This window comes from Pleurodeles waltl, chromosome 10 (genome assembly GCF_031143425.1).
Source record: "Pleurodeles waltl isolate 20211129_DDA chromosome 10, aPleWal1.hap1.20221129, whole genome shotgun sequence".
Classification (NCBI taxonomy): Eukaryota; Metazoa; Chordata; class Amphibia; order Caudata; family Salamandridae; genus Pleurodeles; species Pleurodeles waltl.
In genome coordinates, this window is record NC_090449.1 from 231,477,870 (window position 1) to 231,491,190 (window position 13,321).

A 13,321-nucleotide genomic window follows, 5' to 3' on the forward strand; every position below is an offset into this window, starting at 1 on the left:
TCTGTGCCTGGCGGGCAAAGAAAGGTCAAATAATGTGATTCCCTAGAAGCACTTCCAAAGAAGTGAAATGATACACCCAAACAGCCAATGGCTATCATTGAGGCTAAAGTACTTCTCTGGGATGATCTTAGATGTGATTGACAATATACCTAGCCAGTGGCTGAAGGCAGCTAACCCAGTTAACAGAGTAGTTGTACGGGGTTGCCTAATGCCAACAGTCTATGTAATAAATACAACAGGTTGGGTTCACCATATTTAACAGAGAACATGTTTTAAATACCTTCACAATGTGGCCTAATCAAGCCTACGAATCCATCACCCTTCAGGGTCTCAAGGTGCTGGGGTGAGGGGGTTGCAGTTTAGTCAAAGAGCCAGGTCTTGAGGTCCTTCTTGAATTGAGGCAGTGAGGGTGATTGCCTGAGATGTAGCGGTAGAGTGTTCCAGGTCTGTGCAGCGAGTTAGGAGACGGTTTTTCCTCCAGACGTGTTCTTGCTGATCCTTGGGATGGTGGCTAGGGCCAGTTGGGTGCAGCGAAGATGTCTGGTGGGTGTATAGAAGGACAGGCGGTGGTTGAGGTATGCAGGTCTGATGTTGTGAAGGGCCTTGTAGGCGTGCATGAGGAACTTGAAGGTGATTCTTTTGTTGATCAGGAGCCAGTTGATGTGGCTGCAGTAGGCGATGTTCAGGATGACTCTGGCCAAGACATTCTGGATTCTCTGCAATTTCTTTTGGAGTTTTTGGATGGTGCTAGCTTAGAGTGCATTGCCATAGTCTAGCTTGCAGCTAATGAGCGCCTGGGTAACCATTCTCTTGTACTCAGTAGGGATCCATTTCAAAATCTTAAGAAGCAGGTGGAGAGTGTGGTAGCAGGAGGATGAGATAGCATTGATTTGGTGGTTCATTGAAAGCGAGGAATCAAGGTTGATGGCAAGGTTACGTGTATGGTCGGTGGGTATTGGGGGGTTCCAAGCACTGTGGGCCACCAGGAGTTTTCCAAAGCGGAGGGTGTGGAGCCCAGGATGTGCACTTCAGTATTGTCAGAGTTGATTTTGAGGCAGCTGTCCTTCATCCAGGCAGTGACTGCCTTCATCCTGTTGTGAAAGTTGGTCTTATGGGCTGAAGGTTCGTCGGTGAGGGAGAGGATCAGCTGGGGGTCGTCGGCATAGGAGATGATGTTGAGCTGATCTCTATAGGTTTTGAGGAGAACAGTGGGAGCCTGACGCTCTGGGTTTGGTCAGTGAGGAACTAGAAAAACCACTCTGATGCTTTGCCGTGCATGTTGGCGTCATGGAGGCTAGTGCAGATGGTGTGGTGGGAGGAGCTGTCGAAGGCGGGAAAGAGGTCAAGGAATATGAGGGCTGTGGTTTCACCTCTGTAAAGAAGAGTGTGGATATCATCTGTTGCGGCGAGGGGTGCCGTCTCGGAGCTGTCGTTGCTTCCGAAGCCTGATTGGGAGGGGTCCAGGTTGTGGTTAGTTTTGATGAATTCAGTGAGTTGGCCGTTGATGGCCTTCTTGATGACTTTGGTTGGGAATTGGAGCAGCAAGATGGGTCTGTAATTTTTTAGGTCTGTCAGAGGGTTTTTCAGCAAGGGTTGATTTCTGCATGTGTCCAGTCTTCCATGAAGGTGGCGCACTTGATGGGGCAGTTGATGGTGCAGCAGAGTTTGGGGGCGATGGTGGCGCCAGCTCAGTTGAAGATGTGGTGGGGCAGGGGTCCGAGTGGGCTCTGGAGTGGATGGTTTTCATGATCTGTAGGGTACTGTCATTGGTGAGGGTGGTTCCGTTGAACAGGATCGGCTGAGATCTGGAGGCTTTGGATACGGTGGTAGCGTATGGGATAGGTCTTGGGTAGCGAAGCTGTCATAAATGTCTAAGATCTTGCGGTTGAAGAAGGTGGCGAGGTTGTCGCAGAGGTCTTGGGGGGTGTCTGTGGTAACTATCCTGGGTTTTAGTGAATTCTTTGATCACAGTGAAGAGTTCTTTGCTGTTGTGTGCGTTGACATTGGTGCGTTCCTGTATGGCCATTTTCTTTGTGCCTCTGATGAGGTGGTGGTGTGTAGTGACGGCGGTTTTGAAGGCTACATTGTCAGCCTGGGTCTTGCTACTCCTCTATCTTCTCTCGAGCCGTCTGCAGGTGCGCTTGGACTCTTGGAGGGTGAGGGAGAACCAGCTGGCTTTTTTGGAGAGCTGTTTGTCAGAGGGTTTCCTAAAGGGAGCCAGTATGTTGGCGCAGTCAGAGATTCATTGGTGGAGGTTGCATGCTGATGTGTTGGCGTCCGTGGAGGCCGGCAGTGGCGTTTGGCAGAGGACGGTGGCGAGTTGTCTTCTGAGACCTCGTTCCAACTTCTGCGCGGTAGCAGTAGGTGCCGTGGTGTTCGTGGATTTGGTGAAGAAGTGTACGCAATGGTGGTCTGTCCAATGTAGTTCGGATATGTGGGTGACGGAGATGTTGTTGCTAGCAGATAAGATGTGGTCGAGCGTGTGTCCTGCTGAGTGGGTTGGGGATGTGACCAATTGTTTGAGTCGAATGGTGGGGAGGATGTATTCCATTGAGGTGGGAGCGTGGTGTGCAATGAAGTCGTCTAAGGAGTAACTAAAGAGGAGGACAGGGTCTGGGGGGTCTCTGGACGAGGGTGCCGCAGAGGGTTGTGTACGGGTTGGTCTGGATCTGGAAGTGGAGGTGAGGTGCTCCTTTTCGGGTGATTGGTTGTCGGAACTAGTTGTGAGGCAGAGTGTGTTTTTGTGAACGATGGCAATGCCTCCTCCAGGTTGGTTGATGCAGTCCTTGTAGATGATTTTGTAGCCGTAGGGAATGGTGTGGCGATGTCCAGGGCTGAGTTGTGGGTCATCTAGGTTTCTGTGAAGAAGGTGATGTCGGGGGAGATGGAGTTGAGTAGGTGCCAGATCTCAACATGTGTTTGGTGAGGAAGCATGTGTTGAATAGGATGCAGCTGAGATGGACGGGTCCAGTTCTTTGGCGTCGTACAGTTGGTGGGTCGAGTGTGTGGAGGCAGGTGAACGGGCCTGGGGTGTTCTTCGGTGACATGAGATGGCAGGCAGTGGATCATCTGGTGTTGAGGGTGTGGAGGATGCTGGCGTCGTAGCGATGAAAGGTGTGGAGACCAGGGTCCATGGCACTCAGCGCGGTCGGGGAGTGGATAGGAGCAAACGGGTTTGCCTTTGGCACAGCCACACAGCGTCCACCATCAAGTAGCAGTAGGCAAGTGGGAGGGGCGGGTCAGTGGTGAGGGGGGAAGTGCGCTGGAAGGGGTTGGGCCGCAGGGACGGAGCAGCGGCAGGGGCGTAAAAGAAGAGGCACAAAGTAAGGGGAAAAAATAAAAACATCAGAAATATGGAAAATTAAAAAAGGCTAGAGACAGAACAAGAGATTCAGAACAAGAGATGAGAGGGGACAGGAAACAGAGACAGGCTCACCATTGGACCACCAGGGATGAAGCGCAGGCAGGAGCCTTCAGGTGGAGGAGGGCCTCAAACACAAGACCTGGAGCGCATAGAAGCGCAGAGAGGCAACAGCTATCAGGTGGAGCTTGCCGGGGAGTACCTGACCCTGATAGGGGTCAGTAAGGTTACACCTTCACTGCGTAAATAGCGGTAGGAGGTGGGAGGGGCTGGTCAGCTGGGAGGTGAGAGGCAGGAAGCAGTGCTGGAAGGGGTGGGGTCGCAGGGGAGGGCCGCAGGGACAGAGCAGCGGCAGGGGTGGGAAGGGAGAGGCATGAAGTAAGGGGAAAAGAGAAAAACAGCTGAAATATGAAAAATGAAAAAAAGCTAGAGACACAGAACAAGAGATACTGAACAAGAGAAGAGAAGGGAGAGGAGGCAGAGACAGACTCACTACTGGACTACCAGGGATGAGGCGCAGGAGGGAGCCTGTGGGTGGAGGAGGGCTTCAAACACGAGACTAGGAGCCCAGAGCAGCGCCTTTTGGCAGCAGTTGGGTGACATTGCATTATGGGCTTCTCTAAATAATAGGTTGAGGGATTCTGGTTAAAGCTCTCAAATAGCATGTATCTCCCACCTGTCCACATCAGAAAACCCCTTCAAAACTATCAGATATCATGCAAGTGAGACAGGGAGAGATGATTTTAGAAAGTGGTTTTGAACATTTTAAGATAAACTAGGTCACTGCATTATAATATCTTAAAACAACTTTCTAGTGTTGAGAAGTAGGTCACCGCATTGCTTTGTAAATGTTGCCAAGAACTGCATACCATGTAAACAGAATTGCCAGTTCCGGTACAGCGAGATATGATCGCTTACACTCTCACAAGCTGTACCTCCCACTTTTTCCTAGATTGATTTCATATCTCACACACACGTCTATTCACCATGAAGCATATGCTTACTTACTGTCACACATGCTCATACTTGTGTACTACCACTTACACACTCTTACATACTCACTGCTCTCTCACACACACACCAGTTAGACATGCCAATACTGCGAGATGCCCACACACATACTTATCTCACAAACATTAAGTACAGTCTTTCCCATCTAGTATAAATAACAAACAACCACTCATATCAGGCACGACACTCTCCAAATCATCACACTGGGCACTCACTCACATCAAGTTGATTCATCTCCTTCAGGCACAGTCTGCTTCCTCAGGTATAGTCATCCTCCACTCCTGCTGATCATCAGGCAGGCTTGCACCAAAGTGCACTTTGTCACCGAAACTGACAAGATGACTAACACGAGTGAAAAGATGACAACAAAACAAATGCCTACAGCCAGGACGAGAAGTAAAGGTGTACGAGAGAGAAAGAGAAACACTATTTGACAAAAGAGAGATGTAGACTGTTATAAAGGAGGGTAAGAAGCGTGATAGGAGGAGAGACTAACACCATGAATGTAGGACAGTCAAGGAGGAGAGCACCAGAGAGTAAGGGCTCTCAAAGACGGAGTGTGAGAAAACAGGGCTGATTGCAGAGGCCCCATAACTTTTTGCCCCCATTTTCCACTTTTTGCTGGTGTTTTCCTGACTTTAAAGGTGCCCTGGGTACTGCTAACCAGTCCCAGGGCCTGTGCTCTGTGTAAAATGGATATGCAAATTAGGCTAATTATAAGTGGCTAAGTTAACCTACCTATAAGTCCCTAGTATATGGTAGGGCATGTAGGTTTAGGGACCACAGCATAGGTGGTGCACACCTAGGTGCATTGCTGAGGTGCCCAGTGTCATTTTAAAAGCAAGCCTGCCTTGCTGGCTGCTTTTAAATTAAAGTTATATGCAAATTCGACTTTGGAATTAAAGGTACTTCCAAAGTCTTAAACTACCTTATTTTTACATATAAGTCACCCCTAAGGTGTGCCCTATGTGCCCCTAGGGCTGGGTGCCATGTAACTATAATCAGGGACTTTATAAAAATAGATTTATAAGCCCTGGTGAGGTAAAAACAGCCAAATTCGTTTTTCCCTCATTGAAGTAAATGGCCTTCATAGGCTAGAATGGGCAGACTTTATTTTAAATTTTAAAGTCTCCTTAAATGTTGCATACCAAGAATTTGGTATCAAATTAATTGTTGTAATAAATCCTACAACTTCCAGTTGTTGGATTTAATATAACTAGTTCAGGTAAAAAGTTTAGACTTTACCTAAAAAGTTGCCAATTTCAGCTCTGCATTGTTTTTGCTGCTGTGCTCTGATTGGCCAGCCTGCAGCAGCTTCTGCCAGGCTGCCTTGATGAGGTGTGAATTGGCCAGGCTTCACACAAAGGAATGTGCTTGGGGGAGAGAATCTCCCCTCAGCAGATGGTGAGGCAGGAAGGGGGAGGGCTGCCAAACTGGTGTTCAAAGGCAGAGAAGGACATCTGGAGCACCCAGCAACACCCCCACATCCTGCAACCCCAGACAACTAGGTGCCCCCTTGATTAGATTAGGAGAGGGCAGGAGAGGGGTGTGTTTATGATTTTTAGCCACACCAGTGGGTGGGCTCAGCCAGATGTAACCTCCAAAAGTCAGATTCAGCCATGTTGGGTTTTTAGAGACTGTTGCCTTTTGGGATGGATTTTTGCCACACTTCCCAGGAAGTGGTCATCACAGGGGGACGACCCTGTACCTGATTGGAGGACCAGGACCCCCCTGCTTTTCACCCAGGAGCAAGGATAAAACTGGCAGACCTGCCCCCACACCTCAGATCCCCTCCAGAATTCAACAAGAAAGGAACTAAAGAAGAAGAAGGACTGCCCTGCTGGACCCCTGGCCTGCACCTGGACCCTGCACTGAGAAGGACTGCACCAGCTGCACACTTGGGCTTCACCACAAGAAGGACTTTGCCAGGCTTCAACTGGTTCAAGGAGGGACTCCCTGTTTGCTACAGGTGAAAAATTGCTAAACCAGAGTCCCCTGCACCAACTCCTGAAGAAAGCGACCAGCTGACCACTGTCCAGTGGCCAAAAAGGAGTTTGCGCCAGGTGCATTCTGGGAGTTGAAGTCCGCACCCCCCAAGGACCATCACAGAACTTCTGGACCCTTGGGGTGAGCTGTGGACCCCAAAAGAACCTTAAAAGAACATCTGGGTGAAGCCCCAGAAGTTTGGATAAGATTTGAGAATTTTTGGAAAAAAGCTCCAGAGAGGGACCGACCCGCCGCGGAAATTCTAGCCGGCTTGCCTCAACCGCGACCCGGCCTGACTTCGTGGTTCGTCCCGGTAAAGAAAAACATCCAAAAAAGAGACTAAGTCCGAACGTAAAAAGTTGACCGGGACCTCCCAGCCATCGTATCCGAGAAGGGCTCCATGGACGTCGGATCAAGATCCAGGTTTACCCCGGTCGAAGGATTTTCATCTCGAAAAAACGACTAAGTCCGAAGGTAAAAGTCTCCACCGAGGAAACCCACATCGCGTATCCGGACAAGGGCTCCAGGTGGTCGGATTCAACTGGCAGGTTCGTCCCGGTGAAGAAAAACTTCAAAATAAAGACTAAGTCAGAAGGTAACTTTTTAACCGAGGCCTCCCGCGACCTGTAGCCGAGCAGGGCTCCATCGCGGTCGGCCTGAAAGTTTGACTTTGCCCCGGTCGAGGTGCAACCAGATGACCCGATTGGCGCTTTTTGTTTCTAAGCGCTAGAAAAGTAATAATTCTTTAAAAATTCATATCTCCGGTTCCCCTGAACCGATTTTAATCGTTTATGTGTCATTTTAAAGATAAAAATATAAACTATTTTTATAAACTGGTTTTGGATTTTTAAACTGTTTCCTGTGTTTTATTTAATTACTGTTTTGTGATATTTGAATGCTTTACACTTTGTCTCCTAAGTTAAGCCTTGACGCTCGTTGCCAAGCTACCAAGGGTTGAGCTGGGATTAATTTACTGAGACCTAACTGTACCTATGTGGAGGTTAGTGGCTTGTTGCTAGGTGTAGGTACCTACCTGCCCTACCAATAACCCATTTTCCAACATAATTGGAAGCAGCGACGGGATCCTGTACTTGTGTTCAATATCACGTTACAGTTTTAGGTAAAACAAATTAAAAATCCTTTAAATTGTCCTAGTGCAAAAATTGTTTTTAATTTTTAATTTGGATTAATTTCAATTATTGAATTTTTGTAATTTTTCTAAATTCTTGTTTCCAATTTTTGCAAAAAGTTTTTGTTGACACAAAACTAGGGAACCATGGAGCTTGATCTGGCTAGCCTACCCACACTGACAGTAGTCCAGCTTAGGGGGTTGTGTATTGAAAGAGGGTTGCCTGCAACCACTGATCTCAGGAAGCAAATCCTGATCACATCCCTGACAGCATGGGCTGAGGCCCAAGAGGTAGAGTCAGAAGAAGCTCCAGAGGAGGGAGAAAGAAGGGAGGATGCAAGCTCTAACCACTCAGGGGAGGGAAGGCATCTGAGCCCAAGTGAGGATGAGGAAGAACGGTCCTCAGTAAATACAGTCACTAGGGGCAGATCCAAAGCTAGTGGTGGGAAGGGGGTCCTTTCAAGAGGAGAGAACCCATCCATCAGAGAAAGAGAGCTAGAGGCCCAGCTAGCATACATAGCTTTGGAAGCAGACAAGCTGGCCCTAGAAAAGAAAAAGTGGGCATACAAAGAGAAAAGAGATGGAAGCAGCGATAAAGAAGCTGAGGTGTCCAAGGGTGGGGGAGTTTGCCCCAGATTACCCAAGGGGGTAGTTCCTGCTTATGTAGAGGGGGATGACATAGATAAGTGGCTGGGGGCCTTTGAGAGGGCACTCCAAATGAGAAGGGTTAGGCCTCAATACTGGGGTTCCCTTTTGTGGGAGTTGGTCCCCAACTCAGGGAGGGATAGGCTTCTGACCTTAAGGGGGGAGGAGGCAGATTCATACCCTAGTATGAAGAGGTGCTTAGCCAAGAAGTTTGGTCTGACCCCAGAGCAATATAGAATGAAGTTCAGGGACACCCAGAAGGTCAGTACCCAGTCTTGGGTTGACTTTGTGGACATTTCACTAAAGGCACTAGAGGGCTGGATTATTGGTAACAAAGTAGATACTTATGAGGGGTTATACAATCTGATCATGAGAGAGCACATCTTGACCAATTGTACCCAAGAAAGGTTACGCCAGCATCTAGTGGACTCTAAGCAGACCAACCCTAGAGAGCTAGGGGAGGTAGCTGATGAGTGGTTGAGAACCAGGGAGGTTGTCAAGTCCCAGGGGGGAGACTCCAAGAAGGGGGGGCCAGGTCCCCAAAAACCTAAGGAGGGAGGTGGTAAGCCCACCACAGAGACTCCCTCTGTACCCCAGAACCCTAAGAAGGAGGAGAGTAAATCCCACTCCCACTCTGACCAGCAGAGACAGTTAGACCCAGGGTTAAAAAAGCTCTTGGACAGTAGGGCTTGCTTTGACTGTCAGCAGACAGGTCACTTCAGAGGAGATGCAGCCTGTCCAAAGAAGGTGGTTAGCACTGGGCTGTCCAGTGTAGCCATAGAGGAGGATTCCTCAGATGATGAAGTCCTCCTAGCATTGAGCTGGGAGACAGGACCAGATGGTAAGCTGGTGATCCCTGAGGGTGGGAGTAGGCACTTCCACCACATTCAAGTGAATGGGATCCCTACCACTGGCCTGAGGGACACCTGTGCCAGTCACACTATAGTGAGTGACCGGTTAGTGACGCCAGACATGTATGTCCCAGGAAAGACAAAGAAAGTCAGGATAGCCACAGGGGAGGTCACCTCCAAACCTGTAGCCATAGTGCCCCTAGAGAGGGAGGGTATCCTTGACTGGATTAGGGTGGTAGTCAGTGCTGACCTTCCCCTAGATTGTATCCTGGGCAATGACCTCCCAGAGGTGAGTCTGGTCACAGATGGGGTGGTCGCCCAAGGCGCCCCCCCAACCCAAAGTCCTGGGGAGTCAGTCCCTACAGTTAGGAGACAGGGGTCCCCAAGAAAAGGAAAGAAGAAAAGGAAGGGTAGGCCACTCTTAAAGAGAGTTCCAGGGAGCTAAAGGCCTTCTGCCCCGGTAGGGGGGGAGCCCAGAGTTGGCACTGGTGAGGCCTCACCTGACCCCAAGGAAGTCCTGAGTAGTCAGGCAGCTGTCCAGATGCAAGGTGTTGCCCCTGCACTGACAGAAGGGAGAGTGGAAGGAGGGTGTCTGCCACAGGAGGTGGTAGCCCCCCACTCTAGACAGCAAGAGGGGTGCCAGGACCCCAAAGATGCCCCTAAAGTAGCTCAGCCACCTGTCAGTGGAGAGCTTAGGGTGTGGTTCTGGGTACTGACAGCTGTCAGTAGCCTCTGCTGGGTGCTAGCCTTCCTGGCAGCAATATACTTGGCCTGGGAGGCAGACCCCAGGGCCAATAGCAAAGTAGGCCCCCTGACCCTAGTGGTCATGGTGGGGTTGCTCAAGTGTTGGGTGACCTCTTTGGGTAAGCTAGGTGTTGCCCTAGCAAAGTTTGGAGTAGGGGAGTTGGGCACCTCACTACCCAAGTTGGCAGAGAGAAAGGAGGAAGACCCCCCTAGAGGAAAGTTTCAGTTTGTGTTGGGTCCTTTTACTGTTGGGATGGCTTCACTACCCATAGGGAGTGACCCTGACAGGAGGATATAAGGCAGAGTAGGCCCTGCAAAGGGACAGACAGTTTTCTTCACTGTCTTCCTCGCCTAACAAGCCAGGAAGACTCTCCCAGGGTTGGGCTGAGTCTCCTGGGCGTGTGGGCTGGGGGGGGGGGGGGGGGGGAGGTTGTGTGAGAAAACAGGGCTGATTGCAGAGGCCCCATAACTTTTTGCCCCCATTTTCCACTTTTTGCTGGTGTTTTCCTGACTTTAAAGGTGCCCTGGGTACTGCTAACCAGTCCCAGGGCCTGTGCTCTGTGTAAAATGGATATGCAAATTAGGCTAATTATAAGTGGCTAAGTTAACCTACCTATAAGTCCCTTGTATATGGTAGGGCATGTAGGTTTAGGGACCACAGCATAGGTGGTGCACACCTAGGTGCATTGCTGAGGTGCCCAGTGTCATTTTAAAAGCAAGCCTGCCTTGCTGGCTGCTTTTAAATTAAAGTTATATGCAAATTCGACTTTGGAATTAAAGGTACTTCCAAAGTCTTAAACTACCTTATTTTTACATATAAGTCACCCCTAAGGTGTGCCCTATGTGCCCCTAGGGCTGGGTGCCATGTAACTATAATCAGGGACTTTATAAAAATAGATTTATAAGCCCTGGTGAGGTAAAAACAGCCAAATTCGTTTTTCCCTCATTGAAGTAAATGGCCTTCATAGGCTAGAATGGGCAGACTTTATTTTAGATTTTAAAGTCTCCTTAAATGTTGCATACCAAGAATTTGGTATCAAATTAATTGTTGTAATAAATCCTACAACTTCCAGTTGTTGGATTTAATTTAACTAGTTCAGGTAAAAAGTTTAGACTTTACCTAAAAAGTTGCCAATTTCAGCTCTGCATTGTTTTTGCTGCTGTGCTCTGATTGGCCAGCCTGCAGCAGCTTCTGCCAGGCTGCCTTGATGAGGTGTGAAGTGGCCAGGCTTCACACAAAGGAATGTGCTTGAGGGAGAGAATCTCCCCTCAGCAGATGGTGAGGCAGGAAGGGGGAGGGCTGCCAAACTGGTTTTCAAAGGCAGAGAAGGACATCTGGAGCTCCCAGCAACACCCCCACATCCTGCAACCCCAGACAACTAGGTGCCCCCTTGATTAGATTAGGAGAGGGCAGGAGAGGGGTGTGTTTATGATTTTTAGCCTCACCAGTGGGTGGGCTCAGCCAGATGTAACCTCCAAAAGTCAGATTCAGCCATGTTGGGTTTTTAGAGACTGTTGCCTTTTGGGATGGATTTTTGCCACACTTCCCAGGAAGTGGTCATCATAGGGGGACGACCCTGTACCTGATTGGAAGACCAGGACCCCCCTGCTTTTCACCCAGGAGCAAGGATAAAACTGGCAGACCTGCCCCCACACCTCAGATCCCCTCCAGAATTCAACAAGAAAGGAACTAAAGAAGAAGAAGGACTGCCCTGCTGGACCCCTGGCCTGCACCTGGACCCTGCACTCAGGAGGACTGCACCAGCTGCACACTTGGGCTTCACCACAAGAAGGACTTTGCCTGGCTTCAACTGGTTCAAGGAGGGACTCCCTGTTTGCTACAGGTGAAAAATTGCTAAACCAGAGTCCCCCGCACCAACTCCTGAAGAAAGCGACCAGCTGACCACTGTCCAGTGGCCAAAAAGGAGTTTGCGCCAGGTGCATTCTGGGAGTTGAAGTCCGCACCCCCCAAGGACCATCACAGAACTTCTGGACCCTTGGGGTGAGCTGTGGACCCCAAAAGAACCTTAAAAGAACATCTGGGTGAAGCCCCAGAAGTTTGGAAAAGATTTGAGAATTTTTGGAAAAAAGCTCCAGAGATGGACCGACCCGCCACGGAAATTCTAGCCGGCTTGCCTCAACCGCGACCCGGCCTGACTTCGTGGTTCGTCCCGGTAAAGAAAAACATCCAAAAAAGAGACTAAGTCCGAACGTAAAAAGTTGACCGGGACCTCCCAGCCATCGTATCCGAGAAGGGCTCCATGGACGTCGGATCAAGATCCAGGTTTACCCCGGTCGAAGGATTTTCATCTCGAAAAAACGACTAAGTCCGAAGGTAAAAGTCTCCACCGAGGAAACCCACATCGCGTATCCGGACAAGGGCTCCAGGAGGTCGGATTCAACTGGCAGGTTCGTCCCGGTGAAGAAAAACTTCAAAATAAAGACTAAGTCAGAAGGTAACTTTTTAACCGAGGCCTCCCGCGACCTGTAGCCGAGCAGGGCTCCATCGCGGTCGGCCTGAAAGTTTGACTTTGCCCCGGTCGAGGTGCAACCAGATGACCCGATTGGCGCTTTTTGTTTCTAAGCGCTAGAAAAGTAATAATTCTTTAAAAATTCATATCTCCGGTTCCCCTGAACCGATTTTAATCGTTTTTTTGTCATTTTAAAGATAAAAATATAAACTATTTTTATAAATTGGTTTTGGATTTTTAAACTGTTTCCTGTGTTTTATTTAATTACTGTTTTGTGATATTTGAATGCTTTACACTTTGTCTCCTAAGTTAAGCCTTGACGCTCGTTGCCAAGCTACCAAGGGTTGAGCTGGGATTAATTTACTGAGACCTAACTGTACCTATGTGGAGGTTAGTGGCTTGTTGCTAGGTGTAGATACCTACCTGCCCTACCAATAACCCATTTTCCAACACGGAGTAACAGCAGCGTACCGTGCATAGCAAAAGAAGAATGAGACTCCGAAATGGATGATAAAAGGTGCAGTGAAGGGCAAATATGGAAACGGAGATGTAAACATCTAATAGCAGTTAACAAATGGGGCCAGTTAAAGCGAACAATGGCTGATTAATGACAGAGTATGTGTTTGTATGTGTGTGACATACAGAGAGCAATGCAAGTGAGAGAGGGGTGAGATGCAAAGGGGTAAAGAAAGGAAGAGATTTCGTGAAAAAAAATGCAATGAAAACTGAAGAGAGAAAGGAAGGGCATGTTTGCGAGAGAAAAGGAGGGAGTGAGACATGATTATAAGGTGAAACCGGGGGTGTAAATGGTTAAGCGTGATTACTACTATGAAAAGTATATCAAAATAATAAGATTGAAGGAGAAGAGGAGCATTCACACAGAAAGAAGAGGCCAACTAGAAGAGGCACAGAGGGCAGATACGTCGTAGTGACAGTATGCGGGGAAGGAAATGTACATCAGAAGTGATTTTCAAGGGAAAAATAGAAGTAGGTGGGAAAAACATCAAATGCAGTGTGCTAAATGAGGAAAGACAGGCATCAGAAATTAGCCCCGTAAATGCAGTGTTAAGCATTGCAATTATAGGTCAAATTAATGTTTTAAGGCCAGCAGCAAAGCTCTTAC

At 48.7% G+C, this 13,321-nt stretch overlaps 1 protein-coding gene across 4 annotated transcripts in view; it reads left to right on the forward strand.

The window, feature by feature from the left end:
- TMC5 (transmembrane channel like 5) overlaps positions 1-13,321 on the forward strand; it is a 413,711-nt gene that overhangs the window by 160,155 nt on the left and 240,235 nt on the right. The window lies entirely within an intron of this gene.